We start from the raw sequence: 26067 nt of genomic DNA on the forward strand, positions 1-26067 counted from the left end.
GAAGCGGTCAGACCACAGAACGTGCAGTCTCCGTTCCTGATCCGATTCTACGCCAACCAAAATAGACATGTGTTCAAATGTAAAACAAACTATGCCTATCAATGCAACTATATGCTGATACACGTTGACACGATTACAGAACAAGCAAAGCAACATGGATTTGGATCTCGGTGGCGATGTCTGAACACCGATTGAGAACGCATATGGGCACCCTGAACAAGCGGAACGGGCCCGGGCATCTGGGTTGTTTCTTGCTCGGGGCTCTCCTGCCCACTGCCTTCCTGCTCTTTGTGGACTCCGACAGGGCTGGAGCGCTCTTGTCGAGCATGTCGAGCTTGGGGTTGGGGAATGGGCTGCGTAGCAACCTCACAAGCCACGGCGGTTCAGCGCCTGCCGGTGCCAGAGAAGACGACCAGGTAGTTTGTAGGCTTCAGTGCTCACAACAGCCACGATAGGTCACCTTACCTCCGCTTCCTCTCTCCTTCTTTTCTGTCCTCCACCTCAGCCTACAGTCCACTCACGACCTTTTACTATACTTGCTCTTATATGCATGCATCGGCCAAAACTCTTCTCCCAAACAGCATGGTTGTACGTGTACCAGCCAATCTAACCGAGACTTTAATTGACGATCATGCACAGGTCATGTTCAAGGGCCTAGCCGAGCTGCTACCGAGGGTTGCCATGGACGACAGGACGGTGATCATCACGTCTGTGAACGAGGCATGGGCGTAGCTGGGCTCCCTGCTGGACCTCTACCTCGACAGCTTCAAGAACGGCGAGGACACCGCGCACCTCCTCAACCACCTCGTCGTGGTCGCCCTCGACGCCCGCGGGTTCGACCGCTGTAAGGCCGTGCACACTCACAGCTACCACCTCAACGCCACGTCCGTGGACATGAGCTCCGCCAAGCGGTTCATGAGCCCGGACTACCTGGAGCTCGTCTGGACCAAGCTCGTCTTCCAGCAGCGCGTGCTGGAGCTCGGCTACAACTTCCTCTTCATGGCAAGATCATTCTTCACCAAGACACTACAGGAAACCGGGACTTTGCCCAGTGCTGGAATCTTTGCCGAGTGCCAAATATCGGGCACTCGGCAAAGGCCACCTTTGCCGAGTGCCGCACTCGGCGAAATTTGGCACTCGGCAAATAGGGCTTTGCCGAGTGTCTGACACTCGGCAAAGGCAAACTTTGCCCAGTGCCAGACACTCGGCAAAGTTGGGCACTCGGCAAAGAGGTGCCCGGGATAACGGCACCCAACGCCGGCCTCTTTGCCGAGTGCCTGCTGTTTGGCACTCGGCAAAATATTGGCTTTGCCGAGTGCCTAGGGCTAGCACTCGGCAAAATATTCACTTTGCCGAGTGCCAAACCTTGGCACTCGGCAAAATAATTTTTTTTTTGTTTTTTGCCACCAACTTTTTTTCTTAGATTTGTATTTGTACCATGAACAACATGTTCAAATTTGGCACAATTTCATTGCTGTTTGCTATATTTCTTCACTTTATTTCGTTTTCTTGCAATTTTCCGAAAAATATAGGTTTGAACTGTAGGTGCATCGAATAATAGTTTTGATCCATTCCAAAAATGTTATTCTTGTTTGTTAGTGTCACTTTATGCTAAATCTAGGAACTGTCTCCAAATTTCGATCAACGTGCTCACGGGGCAACGTCGCGAACTTGCGTGCGAGTGGTTATTTAATTCTATAAAATTCAAACGAATCCCGAAAATCATGAAACTTGGCGAGATGTCGTGATATCACATGCATATGCGGTGGTAAAAATTTGAAAACGTTTGGAGGACGTCATCACGTATGGTGTTCACAAACCAGGACATCATCACATGGCCTCGCGCCCGCCGCGCCCGCACGCCTCCGGCCCCGCGCCCGCCGCGCCCATGCGCCCGCGCGCCCGCTGTATGAAGGAGGAGGAGGTGGGAGGAAGAGGAGGAAGGAAAGCAGGAAGGAGAAGAAGGGGAGGAGGAAGAAGAAAGAGAAGGGAGGAGAGAAGGAGAAGGGGAGAAGAGGAGAAGAAAGGTGCCGCCTCGGTTCGTCAACCCTCACGCCGTAGTGGTCGTCCCTGTTGTCGTCGCCGGCCCTCGGTCTTCGCATTCTCGCTGGCAAGGTATGCCCTAATGTTAGTATTAGTTAGTAAGTAGTAGTGTTAGTAGTAGTAGTTAATTAGTAGTGTTAGTATTAGTTAGTAAGTCGTAGTGACAGTAGTAGTTATAGTTGTTGTTCATAGTTTTAGTGTTAGTAGTAGTTATTGTTGTATGTATGTGGTTGATGGCCTTCGTGCCTATGTTTGGTATACATGTGGTTGTTGGCCTTCGTGCCAATGTTTTCTACAGGTTTTGGGAACCTCTCCATGTAGGGGAGGTGCTGCCGAAATTTTCAATGGAGTCTAACCATTTGCCTTTTCTTTGCAGGACGTGGACCGTTGGGAGGCACTCGGTGACCCCGATCGTCTTTGTTGGCGTTGCGGTTCTGCCTGCACTGCGTCGCCTCGCCACTGCAGCGACTCGCCACCGCCCCACTAGCCTGACCTCACCGACACCCTAGGTATAACCCATCTTGCATACTTGCATCTCGTGTAACCCCAGTTAGGCGTCTCCCGTCCGAAAGAGATACGGTCGTTGGTATGCAGATCTTTGCATACCAAATTCTGTACCTGTTTTGGATTGTCCACGTTTTTTGGACAGCCCGCGGATGCGTAGATGGGTTGGTTTCCGTGGCCCGCTCCTGTTCGAGATAGAGTTTCGGCACCACCTCCTCGTTGTTCTCCTGATACACAATCTCCCTGCCAGGACATGTATCGGGAGAACAGCGGGGAGGTGCTGCCGAAATTCTGTCTTGGATAGGAGCGGACCATGGAAGCCAACCTCATCTACGCATCCTTGGGTGGGATTAGGACCTATCCTTCACCTATTAGATGTATAGTAGGAACGCCTTGTGGATTTACCTGCAGTTTTTATTACTCGCTTACATATGCATGTGCCAGAGGATGGATAACCGTGAGTGGATGTACACGGGCCACGCAAGTATGACCTCAGAATGGATGACCAAGACCAATGCTTTCCTGGAGCATGCATTTGGTGAGTCTGCTAAAGGGTCAGCCCGGATGCCGTGTCCGTGCAGCAGATGTGGGAACAAGAAAAGAAAAATTAAGAGGCTCGTGGGGGAAGATCTTATCAAGTATGGATTCATGGCAAACTATACCCGCTGGATCCACCATGGTGAAGTCGATCGTATTAGAGAGGAGGTGGTGAGACAGCGTCTCGAGGATTATGATGGAGATGGCGGGGTAACAGACTGGATGGATGACATTCAGCAGGCACGGTTCGGTGAAGGATTGGAGGAGAAGCCAGAGGAAAGCGCAAAGATGTTCTATGATATGATGTCTTCAGCGCAGAAGCCCTTGCACGAAAAGACAACGGTATCGTAGCTGGATGCAATTGGACGCATCATGGGGTTGAAGTCATAGTTTAGCATGAGTCGGGACAACTTCGATGGTATGTTGGCAGTTTTTGGATCCCTGCTTCCGGAGGATCACATCCTCCCGAAGAACTTGTATGAGTCACAGAAACTTCTTCGTGCACTTAAGATGCCGTATGAGCAGATCCATGCTTGTCCGAATGGATGCGTCCTTTTTAGGAAAGATCACGAGGGAGCAACACACTGTCCAAAGTGCAAATCCTCTAGGTACCTGGAGGTCGACACTAGTGATGGCAAGAAGGAACAACTGAGTATCCCTACGAAGGTCCTACGGTACCTTCCTTTCATACCGAGGATCCAACGGCTGTACATGACAGAGGAGTTCGCGAAATAGATGACATGGCACAAAAATGGCAAAAGGTACAATCTGGACAAGATGGTACACCCATTGGATGGTGATGCCTAGACCCATTTCGATGGCATACATCGTGTTAAAGCTGAGGAGGCTCGCAATGTACGTGTAGCGTTGGCAACAGATGGGTTCAACCCGTATGGATTGTCCGCGGCCCCATACACTTGTTGGCCCGTGTTCGTGATACCCCTGAATCTCCCCCCCCCCCCGGTGTCATATTTCAACCCAAGAACGTATTTTTGTCGCTGATAATTCCTGGACATCCGGGGAACAATATGGGTGTGTTCATGGAGCCTGTGTTCGATGATTTGATCGATGCTTGGGAAAAGGGGGTACTGACATATGACCGAGCTACAAAGAGAAACTTCATAATGCATGGTGGTACCACTACTCCCTGCATGACTTCCTGGCGTATGGCCTGTTCTGCGGGTGGTGTGTTCACAGGAAGTTCCCATGCCCAATATGCAAGGCAGGTGTGAGGTTCACTTGGCTGAAGAGTGGTGGCAAGTTTTCTTCGTTCGACCAACATCGTCAGTTCCTCCCCCTTGACCATCCATTCAGACGAGACATCAATAACTTCACGAAAGGTGTTGAAGTCACCGATCCTGCACCTCAGATGATGACCGCTGCCGAGATCCGCGCTGAGATAGAGGCTCTCAAAGTTGATAAAGAGAAAGGTCGTTTTCATGGATATGGTCAGTACCACATGTGGACTCATAAGTCGGGCTTGACTAGGCTTCCCTATTTCAACGATCTTCTTCTTCCACACAACATTGATTTAATGCACACAGAGAAGAATATCGCCAAGGCACTTTGGGGAACACTCATGGACACAGAAAAGTCAAAGGACAATGTTAAGGCAAGAGTGGACCTGGCAGCACTGTGCGATAGACCAAAGCAAGTGATGAAGACTCCCGCGCCTGGCAAGAAATGGAAAAGGACTTCGGTCGATTTCGTTTTGAAGAAGGACCAAAGGAGGGAAGTATGTCAGTGGGTTCAGTCGTTAATGTTCCCTGATGGGTATGCGGCGAATCTGAGGAGGGGAGTGAATGTGTCCACTTGCCGAGTGTTAGGGATGAAGAGTCATGACTTCCACATATGGATTGAGTGGCTCCTTCCAGCGATGACCAGAGGTTTCGTCCCCGAGCATGTGTGGCGTGTCCTGGTAGAGTTGAGCTATTTCTTCCGCCAGCTTTGTGCCAAGGAGCTATCTCGGGCTGTGATTGATGACTTAGATAAAGTGGCACCTGTGTTGCTCTGTAAGATGGAGAAGATCTTTCCACCCGGCTTCTTCCTCTCAATGCAGCATCTAATTTTGCCCCTGCCTCACGAGGCACGAATTGGGGGGGGGCCCGTGCAAGCCCGTTGGTGCTATCCAATCGAGAGATGTCTAAAGGTTCTTCGGAAAAAGTGTAGAAATAAAGCTAGAATTGAGGCATCCATGGCAGAGGCATTCATTCTTGAGGAGGTGTCAAACTTCACAACATCATACTATAAGGATAGCCTTCCCAGCGTGCACAATCCAATCCCTCGTTACAACACCGACAAGAGGTCATCAAATCTCAGCCTTTTCAAAGGTCAACTTGCAGGGCAAGCGCTTCAAGCACCAAGACCTTGCGGAATGATGAGTGGCGCACTATCATGTTGTATGTGTTGTTGAACCTTGACGAAGTGAACCCTTATGTGCAGTAAGTTCTCAATGAGCTTGTTACATACGCCGTCACTATCGTCTATCTATCCAACCCCCTTGTCTCTTGCTTTTTCAGGGAATTTCTGAATACATACTAGACAGGAAATAGGGATCCTTCCCCTCAAGAACAAGATAGTCTTCTCAAAGGTGGTGTGGCCGATTTCATTTCATGGTTTGAAAAGAAGGTACCATCCAATTTACATCGTTCCATCTGTGACATCCCACTTTGCTCCTACGAGCGAGTAATGATCTATCCGCCCTCACCTTACAGGCACGCACAGATGCGGAAATGGATGAAGAGTTGAAATAGGTTGTCAAAGGCTTCCCCTATTGGGTCAAGTCATTCACCGTATATGATGTGAATGGCTATCGCTTCCACACAAGAAGCCACGAGCTCAGTCGGCCCAATCGAAAACCACGAATACTGGAGTTCGTACGCCCGGCACCGATGACCGTGACTACTACGGCATAGTCGAAGAAATATACGAGCTCAACTTTGAGCTTCGCGGAGGTCATAAGCCAGTCGTATTCAAATGCCATTGGTTCGATCCCAATGTCACGAGAAGAGCCCCTGAGATTGGACAAGTTGAAATTCGACAAGATTCCCTCGATCAAGGAGACAATGTCTATATTGTGGCTCAACAGGCCATGCAAGTTTATTATCTTCCATGGGCGTGCCAAAAAGATCCCACTCTTGAGGGTTGGTACCTTGCGCAGTTGGTATCACCGCATGGCAAAGTGCCTGTCCCAAACGATGAGGATTACAACTTTGACCCAAACACATATACAGGGGAGTTCTATCAACCCGAGGGGCTAGATGGCATGTTTCACATAGACATGTTTTCGCTGATGGGCATGGAAGTAGACAATGACATTGATGAGGATGATGGAGATGAGGATGATGGAGAAGAGGTGCAAAATGCCAAAGACTTAGCACTGCTTGAGCGATTACGGTTTGGCGTTGCCATTGATGACAACGATGGAGATGAGGCGGAAATGTTAGACAATATTGTTAGTGATGACGACACTTATGATCCGGCCGCTGCCGATCCTGAAGATTATTTCTAATTCATGTAATACTATATTATTATTATTTTCTAGTTATGTTTCGTTCGTTTTGCATCTCTATATTTGTCTATATTGTGCTAACTGGTCTACTCTTTGTATTTGTAGGCATCGACAAAATGTCGGGCAGAAGCCGGACTCGGACCTGCAACTCGCTCTACGCGAGGACGACTCAGGAGGCGAAGGTAGAGGCAGAGGCGGAGGCGTCGGCGAGGAGTTGTTCGGCCCGCTGCCCCCACGGCCGTCCGAGGAGGGCGGTGCAGTCGTCTACCGTCCCCCCCGCCCGAGGAGGACCGGACGACGACCACTGATGACGACCAGACAGGAGGGGGTGACACTTCCTCTAGGGGGTGGCGGGGGGTTCCACTTCGAGCACCTCATCGGCACCGTACTTGCGCGGGTCCTCGTAGCTCCCAACGCGGCCGATCCCGTTTCAGAGGAGGCTGGTGATTCGTCCCAAGGGCGACAAGTAAGTATCTGTTCATTTTGCATCTCTTCTTGTTCATATGCTGAAAACCAAACTGCGGACTAACAATTCTTCTTACTGACTCCTATAGGAACTGGGAACTTGTGTCCGGGGGTGATCATCGGCAGTGCAATGGGATCCTCGGCGGCCTGATCCGCCTGCACTACCCTGGTTTGGTCACCCACGCCCAGGTTGAGTCGCCTCCCTAGACGTGGGACCACTTCAACTCCACCGTGGACGTCGTGTACGGCACCATACAGGAGCGGATCATGCGTGAGTTCTGGGTGAGTCTACATCACACTACATTGCTCAATACTATGGAATCATTAGACGTTCTTGAAATAATGAAAGGACACATGATGTCTGTATGCAGGACTTCTTCATGTTGGAGGAGGGGCATGACCCCGCCTGGGTGATGAAGGTGCAGGACAGGGCATGCAGGGGCCGAGTCACGGACCTGTACTACGAGGCGAGGCTGCAGTGCCACATCAACCACTCGTGCGACGTCCTTGGTCGGTACCCGGGGAAGAATGAGGCTAGGACCATGACACTCACCAGGGAGCAGTACCTCGCAGTAAGTTATAAAACATTGTTACTGACTCATTCCATGAAGAATAGGTAGCCTTCATTTTATATTCTAACATTTCTAATACAATACTTGATGGCATGCAGATGTGTCCTTCTTGGTGCGCCAGGCACAGAGACTGTTGGGCGACCATCGTGGACAAGTGGGTCTCCGATGAGTGGAGGGAGAGGCACGCCCTCCGTCGGGAGTGCCACCTGTAGATGGGTGGGTCGGCGCACCACCAAGGCAACCGGACTCTCAGTTCGTACGCCCAGGCCTAGGTACACGCTACGCACTTATTTATTTATTTGTTCTAATGCTCAATTCTCATTACTTCTAATCGTCTTTGTGTTTTCCTCGTAGTCCCAGTCGCATGATGGCTAGGAATGCAATGAGTTCATGGCGTACGCCATGGCACACAAGGGCAAGGCGACAGCCCCGGACATCGTCTACAACCCAGAGGACGGGCCCGAGGCGTACAGCAACACGAGCGTCCACAGCAAGCTCACCGACTACGCCTCGGCGGCCCGCAAGTGGCATGGGGACGACTTCGACCCTACCACCCAGCCCCTTGATACCGACCTCGTGATGAGGCTCGAAGGAGGGAAGCAGCACGGCCGGTACTGGATGGCCTCCAACATGGTCGACTCAACCTCTGTGCCCAACCTCGGCCAAATCCGAGCACAGAGCATGAGCTCCTCCGTCCCCATTCAACCTCGGCAGGCGAGCACACTGTAGTAGATGGCGGCACTCTAGGTTAGTTCTATTTCATTCGCCGTTCATTACTTTTACACATATACCTTGCATTTGAATTGTTTAAACGTTGGTGATTGAATATTGCAGGCCACTGTGGAGAGGATGGAGGTCGAGAGGGAGGCCGAGAGGATCGAGAGGGAGAGGGAGAGGGCCCAAAGGGAGGCCAAGAGGGCCGAGTGGGAGGTCCCAAGGGCCCAGAGGGTGGCCGAGGCGCAGAGGATGCAGGACATGTTCCCATTCATGTCGAGCCTCAGCACCACTCTCCCGGGTGTGGTGGTGCCCCAGTCGCTGCTCGCTCCAGTTGTGCCTCCTACTCCTCTGGCTCTAGGCACTCCGGTGAGTATATATATATGGTTGATCAAGTCCTTTAGCTTGTGTAGATACTAATGAATTCAATTCTCCTTTGTGCAACAGTCGTCGGGTTCGAACCCGACTCCTTCGCCTCAGCACACACCCCCGGCTAGATAGGTCCACCACCGCACGGAGGTGCCCTTTCAAGCTCCCATTGGGATCAGTGGCAGTAGGTGGTGCCCCTTCATGTTTCATTGACTTTTCTTGATCTAGGACTTGTGTTGGATGAAGACTTCTTAGATGTTGTCATGGATTTGCACATTGGATGTGCGTGTGATGGATTATGCAGGAGGATGTGCTTGTGATGGATGTTGGATGTGCTTGTGATGTATTATGGATTATGTATACGTTTTGTGTGATGCTAAATGCCTGTGTGCTGTCTCATGTATTATATCTGAGTTTTGCGTGTTTGCTTTCGAAGAAAAGCAACAAACAAAAAAAAATTGCAAATTTCCCAGCTTTGCCGAGTGCCAACACTCGGCAAAGAAGTCTTTGCCGAGTGCCAAGGGTGTGGCACTCGGCAAAGCTAGGAAAAAATGCTGCAAAAACAGCCACTTCCCCAGTTTTGCCGAGTGCCACAGCCTGGCACTCGGCAAAGAGGTCAATTTTGCCGAGTGCCAGAAGGTACCACTCGGCAAAGACTATTTTTAAAAAGATTTTTAAAAAAAAATTGTTTCTTTGCCGAGTGCTCAGCCCTGGCTCTTGGCAAACATTCAAATTTTGCCGAGTGCCAGTCCCTAGGCACTCAGCAAAGCCGATGTTAAATGTTGACGGCAGGTATTTTTTTGCCGAGTGCGGGTTTGGCACTCGGCAAAGACTTTGCCGAGTGTCGATTTTTGGCACTCGGTAAAGAAATTTTTGCCGACAAAGTCTTTGCCGAGAGACCTTTGCTGAGTGCGGCACTCGGCAAAGCCTTTGCCGAGTGCTTGGCTGGCTTTGCCGAGTGCCCCCCAGCACTCGGCAAAGAGGGCGTCTGCAGTTGTGAGACTCGCAATTTCTTCGATAATTATCTTTAACCAACAATCTTATTTATGACTGATAAAGTACTACCACACTGACTAGTCTGCAGGACTGCCACATGGTATGGTTTCGCAACCCATTCTGGCAATTCCCCATGTACGCCGACATGAGCTGCTCGTCGGATGACTTCAAGCCGTCGCGCGCGCCGCTGGACAACCCGCTCAACACCGGCCTGTACTACATGAAGTCGACGAACTAGACCATCGAGATGATGAAGTACTAGCGGGCCACCAGGGAGAGGTTCCCGCGGAAGCACGACTAGGCGGTGTTCGTCAAGATCAGGCACGAGCTCGTCATCAAGCTGTAGGTCAGGATCGAGCCGCTGGATACGGTGTACTACGGCGGGTTCTGTGAGTACCACGACGATCCGGAGAAGGTCCACTAGTAGAGAACAGACCTTTGATCCTCGGCCAAAATGGGCTCTAGTCCCAGAATTTTTTGCCCCCGGGACTAAAAATACCTTTAGTCCCAGTTGGTGGCTCCAACCGGGACTAAAGGTCCCTGCCCAACGACTACTGCGCCAGACAGAGGTGGCAGGGACCTTTAGTCCCAGTTGGAGCCACCAACCGGGACTAAAGGTATACTTTTACTCCCGGTTGGTGGATCCAACCGGGAGTAAAAGTCTACTCCCAGGCTGTGGCTGCGCCCGGGGTTGGAAAGTTACCTTTAGTCCCGGTTGGATCCACCAACCGGGACTAAATGTTCTCCCTTTATATATCGGTCGTCTCCTTCTTCCTCCCCGAGCCCGAGCTCAGCACATTTTGAAGCTCACTGCACTAGTGTTCTTGCTTCCTCCCTCCCTCCATTGTTCCTCCATCCATTCTTCGATTCCTCCGTCGATTTCTTCGATTCCTCCGTCGATTCTTCAGTTGTAAAGGTTACCAATCTCATACTCTCATTTTTCACCATTTTCTTATGCCATTTTGTTCACTATATATATTTATGGTTCTTTATTGTGGTTTTTTTCATTTGTAAGCAATTTGAGCTCAAAATCACTTCAAGCTTGCATATTTACATGAAAGAAGGTTAAAGTATATATAAATATAAACTTAGAAAATAGTTAGAAAATTATAGCAAATCCGTACTAGTTGAACTTGCAGACCGTGTTTAGCTCGGCGAGCATGTTCTCTACCGAGCGGTAACAGACGTTAAGGAGGAGCTTTGATTCTACGAGGGAGAGCGACAATGGTCATGGAAGACCGTGTTCCCTTCCTCGTAGAATCGGAGCTCTTCCTTGACCAAGTACGGTGCCGTCCGGTGGAGAAATGCTCGCCGAGATGATCACGTAAGCAAGGTCAACTAGTACGGATGGTTATTTATTCACATGTCCCGATATCGTCGCAGTAGTCTATCAATCACCGTACCTAAACGTAGTATATATAAATATAAACTTAGAAAATAGTTAGAAAATTATAGAAAATCCATACTAGTTGAACTTGCGGACCGTGTTCATCTCGGCGATCATGTTCTCTGCCGAGCGGTAACGGATATCAAGGAGGAGCTTTGATTCTACGAGGGAGAGCGACAATGGTCGTGGAAGACCGTGTTCCCTTTCTCGTAGAATCGGAGCTCTTCCTTGACCAAGTACGGTGCCGTCCGGTGGAGAAATGCTCGCCGAGATGATCACGTAAGCAAGGTCAACTAGTACAGATGGTTATTTATTAAAACATGTTTTTGAGCTATAATGTATTAAAAAATGAGTATAGAGATCTAGATAATTTTATAGTTTCTTAATTTTATTTGTTTATAAAAGGAGAAATTTATAGTGTATTAAAAAATGAGTATAGAGAGTAGATGACAACTGCTTCCAGGTCCTCGGCCTCTCATGGGTTTCCAAAGCGACTTAGGCCGGGCCTCCCTCTCATTCCATGCGGCAAGTGTCATGATGAGACAAAGATTGTGATGGAGTACCGAGTGAAGAAGGAGGGTTCCAACAAGGATCGTATCTTCTACAAGTGTCCGGATCACAATGTGAGTTATTTTATCGTATTTAATGATTATGGTTAGTTTATACCTATTTTCATGATGGTTGTGATTAAAGTTCTAATTTTTTGTTTTAATTTCAGTGGGATGGCAGTGGACGATGTTCAGGCTTCTACTGGGAGGAAGAGTATGTTGAACTCGTGCAAAAATATATTGCACAACAGGCAGATACGGCGGCTAATGAGGCAGTGATCCAGCCGAAGAAGCCCAAAGATGTTGCATAATCGGGGGATCTGTCTGTTTTAGTTGAGATTGGTCGTGAAATCCTTGTGCTCCTGAAATGTATTTTAGCTTTAGTTCTTTTAGTGGTAGTTGGGATTGTCTACATTGTAGCGATGCTTTCATAAATTTGTATCTTTTGTGGTGGCACGCATGTTGTATAAATAATTAATTATGATCTAGGTTTTAATATGATATTTATGTCATGTAATGCAGATGAGCCGTCATTGGATGTATAATGCTGATCGCCGCTCCCAAGAGTTCATTGACGGCGTGCATTCTTTGTTACGTGCGGCCGAGGCAAACAAACGCGACGGTTTCATGTGCTGCCCATGTGCCATATGTAAGAATACGGTGGAATATCCTTGCTCAAGGACTCTTTATTCACACTTGTTCAAGTCGGGTTTCAAGCCAAACTATATTTGTTGGACAAAGCACGGAGAAACCGGTGTTGTAATGGAAGAAGGTGAAGAAGAACAATGGGACAACAATGATATTATTCCCGATGGTGCGTGCTTCAATGATACTGCAATGGGAGAAGCTGAAGAAGAGGTAGCCGCAGAAGATGAGCCGGCTGATGATCTTTCTCAGGTCATTCGTGATGCACAAAGAGAATGTGAAAGTGAAAAGGAGAAGGTCAAGTTCAAGCGGATGCTAGAAGATCACAAGAAATTATTGTACCCAACTTGTGATGCAGGGCAGAAAAAGTTGGGAACCACACTAGAATTGCTGCAATAGAAGGCAAAGAATGGTGTATCTGACAAGGGATTTGGAGAGTTACTAAAAATCCAAAAGAAGATGCTTCCGAAGTACAATGAATTGCCCACCACTACCTACGAAGCAAAACAAGTTGTCTATCCTATGGGGCTAGAAATAGAGAAGATACATGCATGTCCTAATGACTGCATCCTGTACCGTGGCAAAGAGTACGAGAAATTGGATACATGCCCGGTATGCCATGCGTCGCGGTATAAGATCAGGTAAGAAAATCCCTGCCAAGGTTATGTGGTATGCTCCTATAATACCACGCTTGAAACGTCTGTTTAGAAACAAAGAACATGCAAAATTGTTACGATGGCACAAAGAAGACCGTAAGGTAGACAATATGTTGAGACACCCTGCTGATGGGTCCCAGTGGAGAGCAATCGACAGAGAATTCCCGGAGTTTGCAAATGACGCAAGAAACTTAAGGTTTGCTTTAAGTATAGATGGTATCAATCCTTTTGGAGAGTAGAACAGTAGTCATAGCACTTGGCCTGTTACTCTAAGTATCTACAACATTCCTCCTTGGTTATGCATGAAGCAGAAGTTCATTATGATGCCTGTGCTCATCCAAGGCCCGAAGCAACCTGGCAATGACATCGATGTGTACCTGAGACCACTTATTGACGAACTTCTCATTTTGTGGAATAAAGAAGGTGTACGTGTGTGGGATGAGTACAAACAGGAACACTTTGATCTGCGAGTATTGTTGTTCATAACAATCAATGATTGGCCTGCTCGAAGTAATCTTTCAGGACAGTCAAACAAGGGATATAATGCATGCACACACTGCTTCGGTGATATTAGAGGTGTATTCTTGAAAAAATGTCGAAAGGTCATGTACCTTGGCCATCATCGATTTCTTCCTGCAAATCACCCCGTAAGAAAGAAAGGCAAGCATTTTAAAGGGAAGGCAGACCACCTGACTAAGCCTCACAACCGAACCGGTGAGGATGTACTCGATATGGTCAATGATGTGAAAGTCGTCTTTGGAAAAGGACATGGAAGCCAACCTGTTCCGAAAGACGCTAACGGTCACGCACCCATGTGGAAGAAAAAGTCCATATTTTGGGACCTACCCTATTGGCAAGTGCTAGAGGTCTGTAGCTCGATCGACATGATGCACCTAACGAAGAATCTTTGTGTGAACCTGCTAGGCTTTATGGGTGTGTATGGAAAGCCTAAGGACACATTTGAAGCACAATAGGACCTGCGTTGTTTGAGAGAAAGAGACAACCTACATCCAGAGAAGACAGATGATGGACGACATTACTTACGTCCTGCTAGCTACACTCTAAGCAAAGAGGAGAAGGAAATCATGTTTGAATACTTAAACAACATCAAGGTACCATCTGGATTCTCCTCAAATATAAAGGGTATTATAAATATGCTAGAGAAGAAATTCTGTAACTTAAAGTCCCATGACTGTCACGTTCTCATGACATAATTACTTTCAGTTGCATTAAGAGGAATTCTACCTCCAAATGTACGTCTAGCCACCGTGAAGCTATGTGCATTCCTCAATGCAATTTCTCAGAAGGCAATTGATCCAACTGATCTAGCTAAACTACAGAATGATGTGGTTCAATGTGTCGTCAGCTTTGAGTTGGTGTTCCCTCCTTCCTTCTTTGATATTATGACACACCTCCTAGTTCACCTAGTCAAGGAGATTTTCACTCTCGGTCCTGTGTTCCTACACAACATGTTCCCCTTAGAGAGATTCATGGGAGTCCTGAAGAAATATGTTCACAACCGTGCTCACCCAGAAGGAAGCATCGCCAAGGGCTATGGAACAGAAGAGGTCATTGAGTTCTATGTTGACTTTATTCCCGACCTTGACTCGATTGGTGTTCCTGAATCGAGACATGAGGGGAGACTAAGCGGAACGGGGACACTAGGGAGGAAAACATATATTGGTACGGATGATGATTATTTCAATAAAGCGCACTACACAGTTCTACAGAACTCCTCTTTGGTAGATCCATATATTGAGACACACAAGGATCTCTTACGATCCGAGTTTCCAGGGATGACTGAAGCTTGGATTACGCGTAAGCACATGGAAACTTTCGGTGATTGGTTGCGAAAAAAATGTCAAGGTGATGAGAGCATCTATGAGCAACTGTATTTATTGGCTATGCAACCATCATGGCATATCATCACATACAAAGGGTACGAGATAAATGGGAACATATTCTACACAGTAGCCCAAGATAAAAGGAGTACCAACCAAAACAGTGGTGTCCGCATAGATGCCACAGACCCAAATGGGAATAAGCAGACATATTATGGACGCATAGATGAAATATAGGAACTAGAATATGCACCTACTTTGAAGATCCCATTGTTCAAGTGCCAATGGGTCAAGGTGACCGGAGGCGGGGTAACAGTAGACAACGAGTATGGAATGACAACAGTAGACCTTAGTAATATTGGGTACAAAGACGAACCATTCGTCCTTGCCAAAGATGTGAATCAGGTGTTCTATGTCAATGATATGTCTACCAAACCAAAAAGAGGGAAAAACGATAATGACTCAACCAAAGAGCCAAAGCGCCACATAGTTCTTTCAGGGAAAAGAGTCATCGTGGGAATTGAGGACAAGTCGGACATGTCAGAAGATTATGAAAAGAATGACCGAATTCCGCCCTTCAAAGTGAACAAAGACCCTAGCATCTTGGTAAATGATGAGGACACTCCATGGTTACGAAGCGATCATAACCAAGGGACATACATAAAGAAGAAGTTCACTGCTGTGCCCACTTGATGATATAGTGATTTAATGTAGTGTGTTTGAGATATTATGTAATAATTGTGAATTCAGATGTTTATTATGTCATGTTTCAAATTAAATCAATGTTTGATTTGGTGGGATTTCTCTCTCAAAAAGGTAAATTAGGATACTGAGTGATGAAAAATTAAAATATTAATGTTAAAATGATGTGAAAACAAATTTTCTGTCCAAAACCAATAGTTTTAATAATTTTAATTAAACACTATATTTTTGCATTAACGAAATAATAAATATTAGTTACATTATGTTTTATAATTCTAACAAAAAAAAAAAGTTAGGTTATAGATTTTTCCTATGTGCAATAAACAAAAAGAAAATCCATATTTTTAACAAAATAATTTTATGCCTTTTATTTAATTTACTATGTATTTAACAAAAACTATTGCATTTCTATTGTATTTAACAAGACTATTGCTTAAAACAGGCGGGAAACGAAACTGCAGGCCACCTTTACTCCTGGGTGGGAAGCCCACCCGAGAGTAAAGGTGGGCTGCAGTTTCGTGGCCCGCCAAAAAACCCTTTACTCCCGGTGCGTGTTACCAACCGGGAGTAAAGGTATACCTTTACTCCCGGTTGGTAACACGCACCGGGAGTAAAGGGTTTTTACTCCTGGTTGGTGGCTGGCATCAGGAGTAATTCTCTCTGATATATAACCTCCAGCGCCTGGCGCAGATCGATCCGCTCATCTTCTTCCTCGTCGAACACCGCCACCCTCTTCTTCCTCGCGCCGCCATCCGTTCGCCTTCCGTGACACTGCCGCCCTCTTCTTCCTCATGCGGCCTCCACCGTGTGCGCCCGTGCCCCTCCTCCGCACACGCCTATGGCCCTCCACCGCGCCCTCCTCTGCGCCCGAGGCCCTCCACCGCGCCCGTGGCCCTCCACCGCGCCCGAGGCCCTCCACTGCCGAGCTCAAGGTGATATGTTCGTCGATCTCTTTGTACATTCTCAGACGGTGGCCGGAAACTGAATATTGTTTCATGAATCTAGAACACTGCCTTTGCTCAATAGAAGAATTTTTTCTATCTTCATAGATCAATGTTTGTTAATGAAATTTTATCCAAATATATTCATGTAGGGTCTTTTTTTGAAGGATTTGTTGTAGGATATATAATGGTCAAATAGGAACTCAATTTGGATACCCAGTTTATAAACTAAGCATTTTTTAGTTTATAAAAAATATCACATGTGATGATGTAAGCAGTTTTGGTTGGACTTGCATGCATGGCTACAGACAATGAAGGAAAACTTCAACGTTTCTTCATTTGTGAACTTTGAATATACAGATATAATATATTAATGTTGCTAAAGTAATATGAGCATTACATATTTTTTCCGGAAAGACTATCTTCAAACTTTATATCATAGCATCAGAGTTCGCCTGTAGAAGAAGAAAATAAATTCTTATCATTTCGGAAATAGTAATGGTTATATTAGCAATAAGACACATATACTTACATTTCATAATGACTTATACTTACATTATCAGCATAGAATTTTCTCATATGATGAATGACTACATGGTTCACATGGTACATAGGATCACAACATCACGCACCGACACCGCCCCGGCCCGCCTCACGTCGTCGTCGTCGTCAGCACGCTGGCCCGCCTCACGTCGTCGTCGTCAGCACACCGGCCACCGCGCCGACACGTATATATATACATCATTTGTATTCATATGCATGTATATATATGTCGCGGAGCACCACCGCCCTCGTTCGCCCATGCATTTCTATGTATACCGCCGCCCTCGTTCACCCATGTGTACAAACATATATACGGCGGAGTGGAGCACCGCCACTCTTGTCACACCGCCCTTTCTCGTGGTCTAGTTGATCAACATTCGTATTATCGTTATCATTAATGCTAAACAATCACACCAGGGCGAACCGCGCTGTTGATGTCACCGACGTGGTTCGCCCTAGTCACCGACGCAATTTGCCCTCGACCGTTTATGTATAGCCCTAATTCGCCCTAGTACCGACGTAGTTCGCCCTAGTGTGGCGAATTGCGTCCGTGACCGAGGGGCAAGATTTAATAATGCATATTGTTCATAGATTTTACGCATGTAAGCAAAGATTTGACGTACTATATATTGGTTTTGTTTTTTGAAGCTAGATGGCCGACCCGAGAAACATGGATGAGGAGGAGTTGATGATGAATTTGATCAACACTGGCACTCAAGTTGCCGGCGATGATGGTGCTAAAAATAACATGCAAGAGGATGCAGATGACGGGAGTCAGTACTTAGCTCTTGAACAAAATGAGCAACAACATATTGACCAAGTATATATTTTTTATTATTAGCTATATATATTATCATATGTCTTATGTGTGCTCATGACATTAAAAATAATGTTTATGTTTTGTAGCCCTCTGGATCGACATCAATAACTACAACGAAGAGTAAAAATGTTCGAGGTCCCAAAAAGCCATTGGAGGGCCGCTTCATCATCTCGGAGTTCAATGTGGATACAGGAGAACCAGGGGGGGCGAATAAAATGAAATTTGTGCACCACTGTGGTTACCTTATATGGGACCGGCTCCCGATTAGTACCCGTGAATGGAAGAAGAAGCAATGCTCCTCATATCAGTTTTGTCTCCGATCGTGACAAGACGTTAATTTGGAAAGATGTCTTGGTACATTTCACGCTCCAAACAGATGGTTATGATGATATAATAGATGGTGATGAATTGAAGGAGCGAGTTAGGGATTGGGCAATGAAGAAGATGGCCACCCAGTTTCAGACTTAGAAGAAACACCTATACACGATGTATGTCAAGAAGAACATAGCACCAGATTTTACTGTCCTAGGCCTGATCTCAAAGCAGAGGCCCTATTGGGATGAGTTTGTACAGTACAAGACTTCGAAAGAGGGTGTGAGTCGGGTGATAAAGAACCAACGTAATGCCCAACAGAAGACATACCACCATAACTTGGGATCAGGTGGCTACCCGACTGCCATTAAGAAGTGGAACAAAATAGAAGCAGACCTTCTTGCCAAGGGTATCAGACCAGAATCACTCGAGTGGGGAGAACGTGCAAAGAATTGGTTTTCGGTCATGGGGGAACACTAGACCAGGAGACAGGGAAGTGCGTTTATGGCGCAAGACTGCAAGAAGCAGCAGAAAGATTGTTTTATGCTCAGAGAGCTACTGCTAGTGGTGCGTTCAGGCCCAATAGAGAGAAGGATGAGCTGACATACGCCATCGGGACTATTGAACATGGTGGCCGAACTAGAGGCAAAGGAAGTGTCTCGTGGGAGCATGGATTCCCTCAGGACAGACCTTCCTATAGAAGTCGCCAGAGAAAGAAGGAAGAAGAGGCACAGCGGCTCCAGAGGTTGGAGGAAGCGGTGCGTGAAGCACAGGAGCGGGAAAAAAACCTTGAAGCGAGAATGCAGGAGGAAATCAGAAGGCAAGTGCAAATAGCAGTGAGTGCAAGCAAGCAGGCATCAGAGCCAGGAATCAACATTAGCCAATCTGTTCAGTTGAAAAGCAGCTGCACTTCCATGGAGATACCAAATCAAGGGGACACAGGACTACGCTTCCCTGTGGATGATGTCACTGAACCTTGTACAACATGTGAGCTACACATTCCGAAGGAGAATTCCACAATCAAGGTGGCTATCGGTCTTGTTAATCCTATCGACCGAACCAAGACACCAAGGATTCATGGGAATATAATCCAAGAAGGGTATGCTACCATCTCGGTAGATAAAGCTGAAAAAGGTTTGTGATTTGCCTCTTGACATTCCTGGAGGTGATGGTGAGAAGACTCTAGGAGAAGCGGAGAAGACATTCATTCTATGGCGCAAGCGCTACATCATCATTCCAGGGATGTCGGCTCCACCTCCTCCTGAACTACCTCACCATAGGTACGTGCGGATGAAAACACTACATCATTAATTTGTATTGGCTTAAATAATTAATAATCTGCTCATAATAATATGTCATTCCTTTTTTGTAGCAGATCCTCCCCCAACCTAAATCCAATTGTTCAATCGCTAGATCATCATAGTGCTCTGTACGATGACATTGTGTTGGAAGGCGAGGCTGTATCCACACCATCTCCAAGGAGGTCTCCAACGCCGCAGCCGCCACCTCCAAGGAGGTCTCTAACGCCGCTGCCAACACCTCCAAGGAGGTCTCCAACGCCTCCCCCGCCTCCGCCTACCAAGAAGCCTAGCAAGAGGCTAGCCCCTCAAATGAAGAACCAGTCCCCGCCTGCAAAGAAAGCCACCGTAAAACCAAGGGCTATTCCTAAAATAATATCTGAAGAGAAGGAAGAAGGAACTGATGCATATAAAAAAGACATGTCTAGATTCTATGACAAACTTAAAATGAATCAAGAAGCAAGGAGAAACCTAGAGAAACCGTACTTCTTCGTAGCTCCAGATATTCTAAGAAAAAAGGTGACTTCTTACCAGTAACAACAGCGGAATCTCGTAAGCCGTCCAAATCAACGTTATCGGACTATGACCGCACTATCACCAAGTCAATTGAGGCGGCACAGAAAAAGAAGCGGGTAGGGAAAGGAGTTGCCCAACTCGGACAACAAGCGCACCAATCAATCCCCCCGCTAGTTGTTGGTAATGAATATGGTTCGAATTTTGGATTAATGCATCAGGCAAACATACCTCCGGATGTCGATTTGGATCACCTTGGTGAATTTCTTGATGAGACTGGTCTCGACCTTTACCAGATGTTTGGTGATGGAAACATTGAGAGTGCGACGGAGGTTGATATTTGGAAGAAAAAATTTGTACTAGGCCAGAGTCTATACAACCCTCAAGCCTTATCTGATCTGGGGACGCAAATATACCTGCTAAACAAGTGGTACATGCAGACGTCTACCAGTGGAGACTTCTGCGTTGGTGTCAGAATTAGAGACGAACATTGGTTCCGTGGCGATGATGTTATGTATGTTGACTTTGCATAATTTCATCAACTATGCCACCTGACCTCTCTAGACAAAGTTATCATTAGCTGCTATTGCCTGTAAGTAATAATTCTTTCGATCTATTATTAAACTCATCATATGTGTGTATATGCATATAAATTATCCTAACAAGTACTATATATATGTAGATTTACAATGACAGAGCTCAGAAAGGAAGGCTGCAATGAAATTGGTTTTGTTGATCCCCATATAGTATTCAAAGACCCAATTACTCCAAAGACTAATTGGAAGTCTGAGTCAGAGAGTAACCTCATGAACTTCTTAGTGAACCAACGCCACAAGAAGGATATACTCTTTCCCTATAACTTCAAGTGAGTGTTTATCATGTCGATCATCCTTAATGGCTTATATGTTGATTCTAGTTAATTAATGAGTGTTATGCGTTATATCCTATAAACACATGCAACAATCACTGGATATTGATGGACATCGATCTGGTGAAAAGTCACTTGATAATCTATGACTCGATGAGAAAACCACAACAAGACTACCAAGATATGATAGATATTATCCAGAGGTAATTTCAGGATCTCTAGAACCTATATATACACACAAACATGATGATTAACTATATCTGATGACGTGGCAAATTTTTTATTGGGCAGTGTTTGGAAAACCTTTATTGAGAAGCAACACATGGAAGAATGCAAAGCGCCACTGAATGTAATCCCTTTGAAAGTAAGTCCCCTGAATCGCATCATCTTTATTAATTAAACATATAGCTTTCACCGGATCACCAGATTGGATGACAAATCTTTTTCTCGTAAAGTGGTGTCTGAGGCAGGAACAGGGGAACAACTACTGTGGTTACTATGTTTGCAAGTTTATCAAGGTGGTCTCCCAAAGAACTCCTACAGAGAGACTCAAAGTACGTTAAAAATACACTATATATTCATTTAATTATTATTATTGATTGTGTTACTATGTCTTTATATATATATGTACATATATTAATTTATTTTCCTTTAATTCAAACCTATAGACTCGATGGTTGGAGGAAAAGGTCATACGGCAAGACCAAATCAAAGCAATTCAAGAGTCTATAGCCGGATTTTTTAATGAGTAGGTCAACGATTCCAAGGGCGAGTTCTATTTCGACCCAATACTGCCATTGAAGCCAAGCTAGAGGATGAGAGGAAACTTGTTATGTCACAACAACTGTAATGCAATCTTTTGTAATATATACACATGAAATAATATAATGTAAAATACACATATGCATGCATGCATGTAAATATATATATGATGCATGCATGCATATATATATATATATATATATATATATATATATATATATATATATATATATATATATATATATTTTTCTATGCTTGAATTGTGTGATTTAATACATTCATTGTGCTTGAACCGAAACATACTATACGCGCGTATAAATGTATAATTAGCAGCGTACAATATGACTTCGAAAACCTATTTTGAAAAGAAAACAAAAAAATGAAAAGAAAAGAAAAAAAAATCTTTAGTCCCGGTTCGTATTACCAACCGGGACTAAAGGTGCCGGCCATCGTGGCATGTCAGGAGGCACCTTTAGTCCCGGTTGGTGTTACCCACCGGGACTAAAGGTCCTCCTTTAGTCCCGGTTCCTAACCCGGGACTAAAGGACCCCTTTTAGTCCCGGATGCTTGCTCCCGGGTGGGGAACCGGGACTAAAGGGGGTTCCCCACCGGGAGTAAAGCTCTGTTCTCTACCAGTGGTCTGCACCATCCACGCCGACTGCTGCGTTGGGGTGGACAACAAGGTGCACGATCTCAAGGACTTTGCCGCGGACTGGAAGAACTACACGGGCCTAGCACCGGAGGCGAGGCAGAAGGGTGCTTTCAAGTGGACGTACCCGACTAGGTGCCGGGATTCCGTACGTTGGCGTAAGCCTTGAAAAGCGCAATCTCAAGTGGGTAACATGAGCCTTTATAAAACGCGTGTCCACCTCTATCAACACTACTACCGCATACAGTATTTCTATGGGACGGCTACAGATGGGTTCGTAGGAGCGGTCCCGGACCTACACATCCGTCTCTAGAAATCAATGGTTTTAGAATGAATTCAAATGAAAAAGGTCGTGGACTACAAAATTAATGATGCTATTTGTACTTTAATTTCTTGTTTTCCCTCCATATTAATTAGTTCTTTCTATTATTCTTTTATCTCTTTTGTTTCTTTTATTATTGTCTACCAAACATCTTGGGATGCAAGGTTTCTACGAACCCGCAAATAAGCTTAATTTTCCGGTCATGCGTGTAACCTATAAAATTAAGCCTATTTATGGATTCGTGAGCCTTGCATCCTTACAAACATCTAGTTTGTCCCCACTGTACACTCTCTAATTAACTAGTTAATATGCTTGTTTTCTCTCTCTAAATTGCTCTCTAATGACATCTACATTATTCAGAATTGTTATTTTTCTATTATCTTCCTTATCTTCTTATTCTTGTTATTATACCATGATTCTTTTTCTGACATAAGAATTAAACTGATTAGGTAAAGACTAGAGACTAAGGTTATATTCTCTTTCTTTTTCTCCATAATAATTGATGTTTTTAAATTTTTTAGCTTTGTTTTGTATGTTACATAAATGTTTATTTAGTTGTTATGTATACTCTTGTTGTGTATGTATTGAACGCCCCCTTTTTCTAAATCTTGGCTCTGCCCTGTCTCCAAGTACAACAATGTTGCACGCACGCACGGAGTGGCGAGAGGTGTGCAAAACCTCACTAAACACTGGGCCTAAACTTAGAGAAAGTGCAATGTCGCCGCAGAATTTTGGTCAATGGCAGGACACACGACAAGCATGGGAGATCTGCTTAACTCCAATGCATGTCTTGTCGATTTTAAGATAGTGGACGTGGCAATCAATTTGATCTGTAATTAACAAGAGAAAATAGTTAGTAGTTTAAGGTGGAACATATCGGCTGTTGATCCAGACAGTTTCATGATCAGCTAAAGAACCGATAGAGCAAGTTATCGCTATGAAGCCAATACTTAGCACTTTTTTGAATAAAACAGTTTAAATGAACACCATCGGCTAGAGAGCCGATGACAGCAGAATATATCCATATTTAAATAAATAAAACTGTCAACTTAAAACATCCAATGGATATATCATGAGAATAAATATAAAAGCACAAGTCATTGGCTACAGATCCGATGAGTCATAGAGTGTAAACAATCCTCTGTTTTCCTTATAAAGAAATCCAAAAAACTAACAAAATCTAATCTAGCGTCACCACCAATCAGGTCGAAGCGATGCAGCGTTGGCAGCAGAGTGATAAATTAAAGATTGCTAACCGACATATCTATTTATAGCAAAATAGAATATTGAAAACACACTATTGGTACTGGATGACTAAGATTAAGACACAATCAGCGAATAAAACAGATTTGACGTCAGGTTATAAATTAAAGACGTTAGTGGGCCAAATTCGCAGCCCGCGGAGGCCCAACGGAATCCTCGGGTCACGCACACGTTCCCACTCTTTAGTCGTTCTGCCCTTCAACGGCGGCGGTGACTTGTGAGTATGCGACCGTCATCGGCTGTGGCGAGCAGGGAGCAGTAAATCAGGCATCTGCCCTCCGCTGAGCGACAGTAAAACTTCACGATGTCAACCCTATTTTGTTGTCGTTGTAACGCTGCTCTACTTCAGTTCTCATCTCGCTTGCACCACCGCGAACCTTCCGGCGGGTTTGGAAGCCGACCTCAGACATGTTTTCCTCTCTAATCTTCCATCACTTTTTTTCCGAACTACTCCCTCCGTCCCAAATGCTAAGACGCTTTGACTTTTTTGATCCATTCACTTTACCATGTATCTAGATATATTATTATATCTAAATTTATAAAAAAAAGTCAAAATGACTTGTAATTTAGAACGGGGGAAGTAGTTTGGTGGGCGGAGTTCTTGATCTGCAGGCCGTTGCTTGCCGGGTTAATAAATTTTCTTTCTGGGACGATGCACTGGGAAGATCCCACAAATTCCAATCGGTTTAAAGTTCATATATATTCAAATCCGATCAGGATACAATTTTTTCCCTCTATATATGTTTTCCATGTTATATCCCTTATTGTATGGCAGAATCGGGCGCTCATAGCTAATTATATATTCATCTGAATACACAGGGCCAGGGCAGACTAAATTCGATTAGCACGCGGGACTTATTAGTGCCCGAACGTCCGGTCAGAAGCGCACGTATGGATGCCCGCGTCGCGGCCGCCGCTCAGCCCAGCGCATCCTTGCCCGTGCGGCCCACGTGGCGCGCACTCACTAGCGGACGTGCGGCCGAATAGCCAGCAGATCTCACCTCCCTAGGCTGTCAGCTGGCCCGCTAGTGGCCAAAATTGACCGGTAGAAAACAACAACATTCCAGCGCCCCTGCCTCTATGAGGGGTCCCACGTCGGGTGACTGTCTCCCACGCGCTTCCCTCTGGTTGCCCCCACACATGGACGCGCATCGGAGCATGCATGCCCGCCCTGTTGCTCGCCGCGTCGGGCTCGCCCTGCCGTCGCTTGCCCATGCCCTATTGGTCGTTTGCGCCCTACTGCTCGCGCGCACCATGCTACATGCCTGCGTCTACTCGCCCTGTTGCGCCTCCCGGCGCTCGCCCGCCCCATAGGGACCGCCTGCACCTCATGAAACACTTGCAACATGGAGTACTTGCTGCAACATACGTCTAAAATAGATAAAACATTTCGAACATATTCTTGTAACATATGTGTGTAGCCACAGCAACATATGCAACATTCAGATGAAAACACTTGCAACATATGTCTAAAACGACATAAATATTTGAAACACAAACTTGCAACATGCTTTTGAAACACTTGAAAACCTTTAAAACATACGCAACACCCAGATAAACACATGCAACATATGTGTGAAATATATGCAACATCCAGATAAACACATTTGTATACGTCTAAAAACACAGATAAAACATTGATAACAGACCTTTGCAACATACGTGTACAACCATTGCAACATATGCAACATCTCGATCTACTTTTGCAACATCCATCTGAAACGCGTGCAACATACCTCTGAAATATCTGAAACACTAGAAACATACACTTGCAACATGTGCTTTCAGCAAACTTGGCAACTGGGGTGGGCAAAGCACTATGCATAGCGGGATCCGGCAGTGCAGCCACGGTGGAGAAGGAGGATGACAGCGGACGGGCGGTTGCACGGCCCCCGGTGAGCAGCGGTGCTGCCCTCGACGATAAGGGCGCACGTAGTGGCCCCAGCGAGCGGCGCCCATTGTGGAGCCAACAACAACAGTCGGGTGGGTGCGACCACGCGCGGCGAGGCTGCAGTGGCTGTGTGGTTTGGAGGAGCACACTACGGCGGTGCGGGCACGGACGATGGAGAGGAAGGCCAATGGAAGGTGCGGTGGAGAGGAAGGCGTGCGGGAGGTGCGGCGGAGCGTAGTATCACTTTGAGTGTTTTTGGATGGTAATGCTACAAAACATATGTCCAGAATCTTAAAAAAAATTGAACGTTCTGCTCCACGCTCGCTCCAGTATTGCGAGCGACCTAACAGGCCCATCTATGCTCTCTCCTCTATCTACTCTATCTACACTGCGAC

At 46.0% G+C, this 26067-nt stretch overlaps 1 pseudogene; it reads left to right on the forward strand.

Annotated features, from left to right (window-relative positions):
* The first annotated feature begins 203 nt into the window (after window positions 1-203).
* On the forward strand, window positions 204-22365 carry LOC136455524 (uncharacterized protein At4g15970-like; annotated as a pseudogene).
* The last annotated feature ends 3702 nt before the right edge of the window (window positions 22366-26067 follow it).

Source organism: Miscanthus floridulus, chromosome 5, assembly GCF_019320115.1.
Source record: "Miscanthus floridulus cultivar M001 chromosome 5, ASM1932011v1, whole genome shotgun sequence".
Taxonomy (NCBI): domain Eukaryota; kingdom Viridiplantae; phylum Streptophyta; class Magnoliopsida; order Poales; family Poaceae; genus Miscanthus; species Miscanthus floridulus.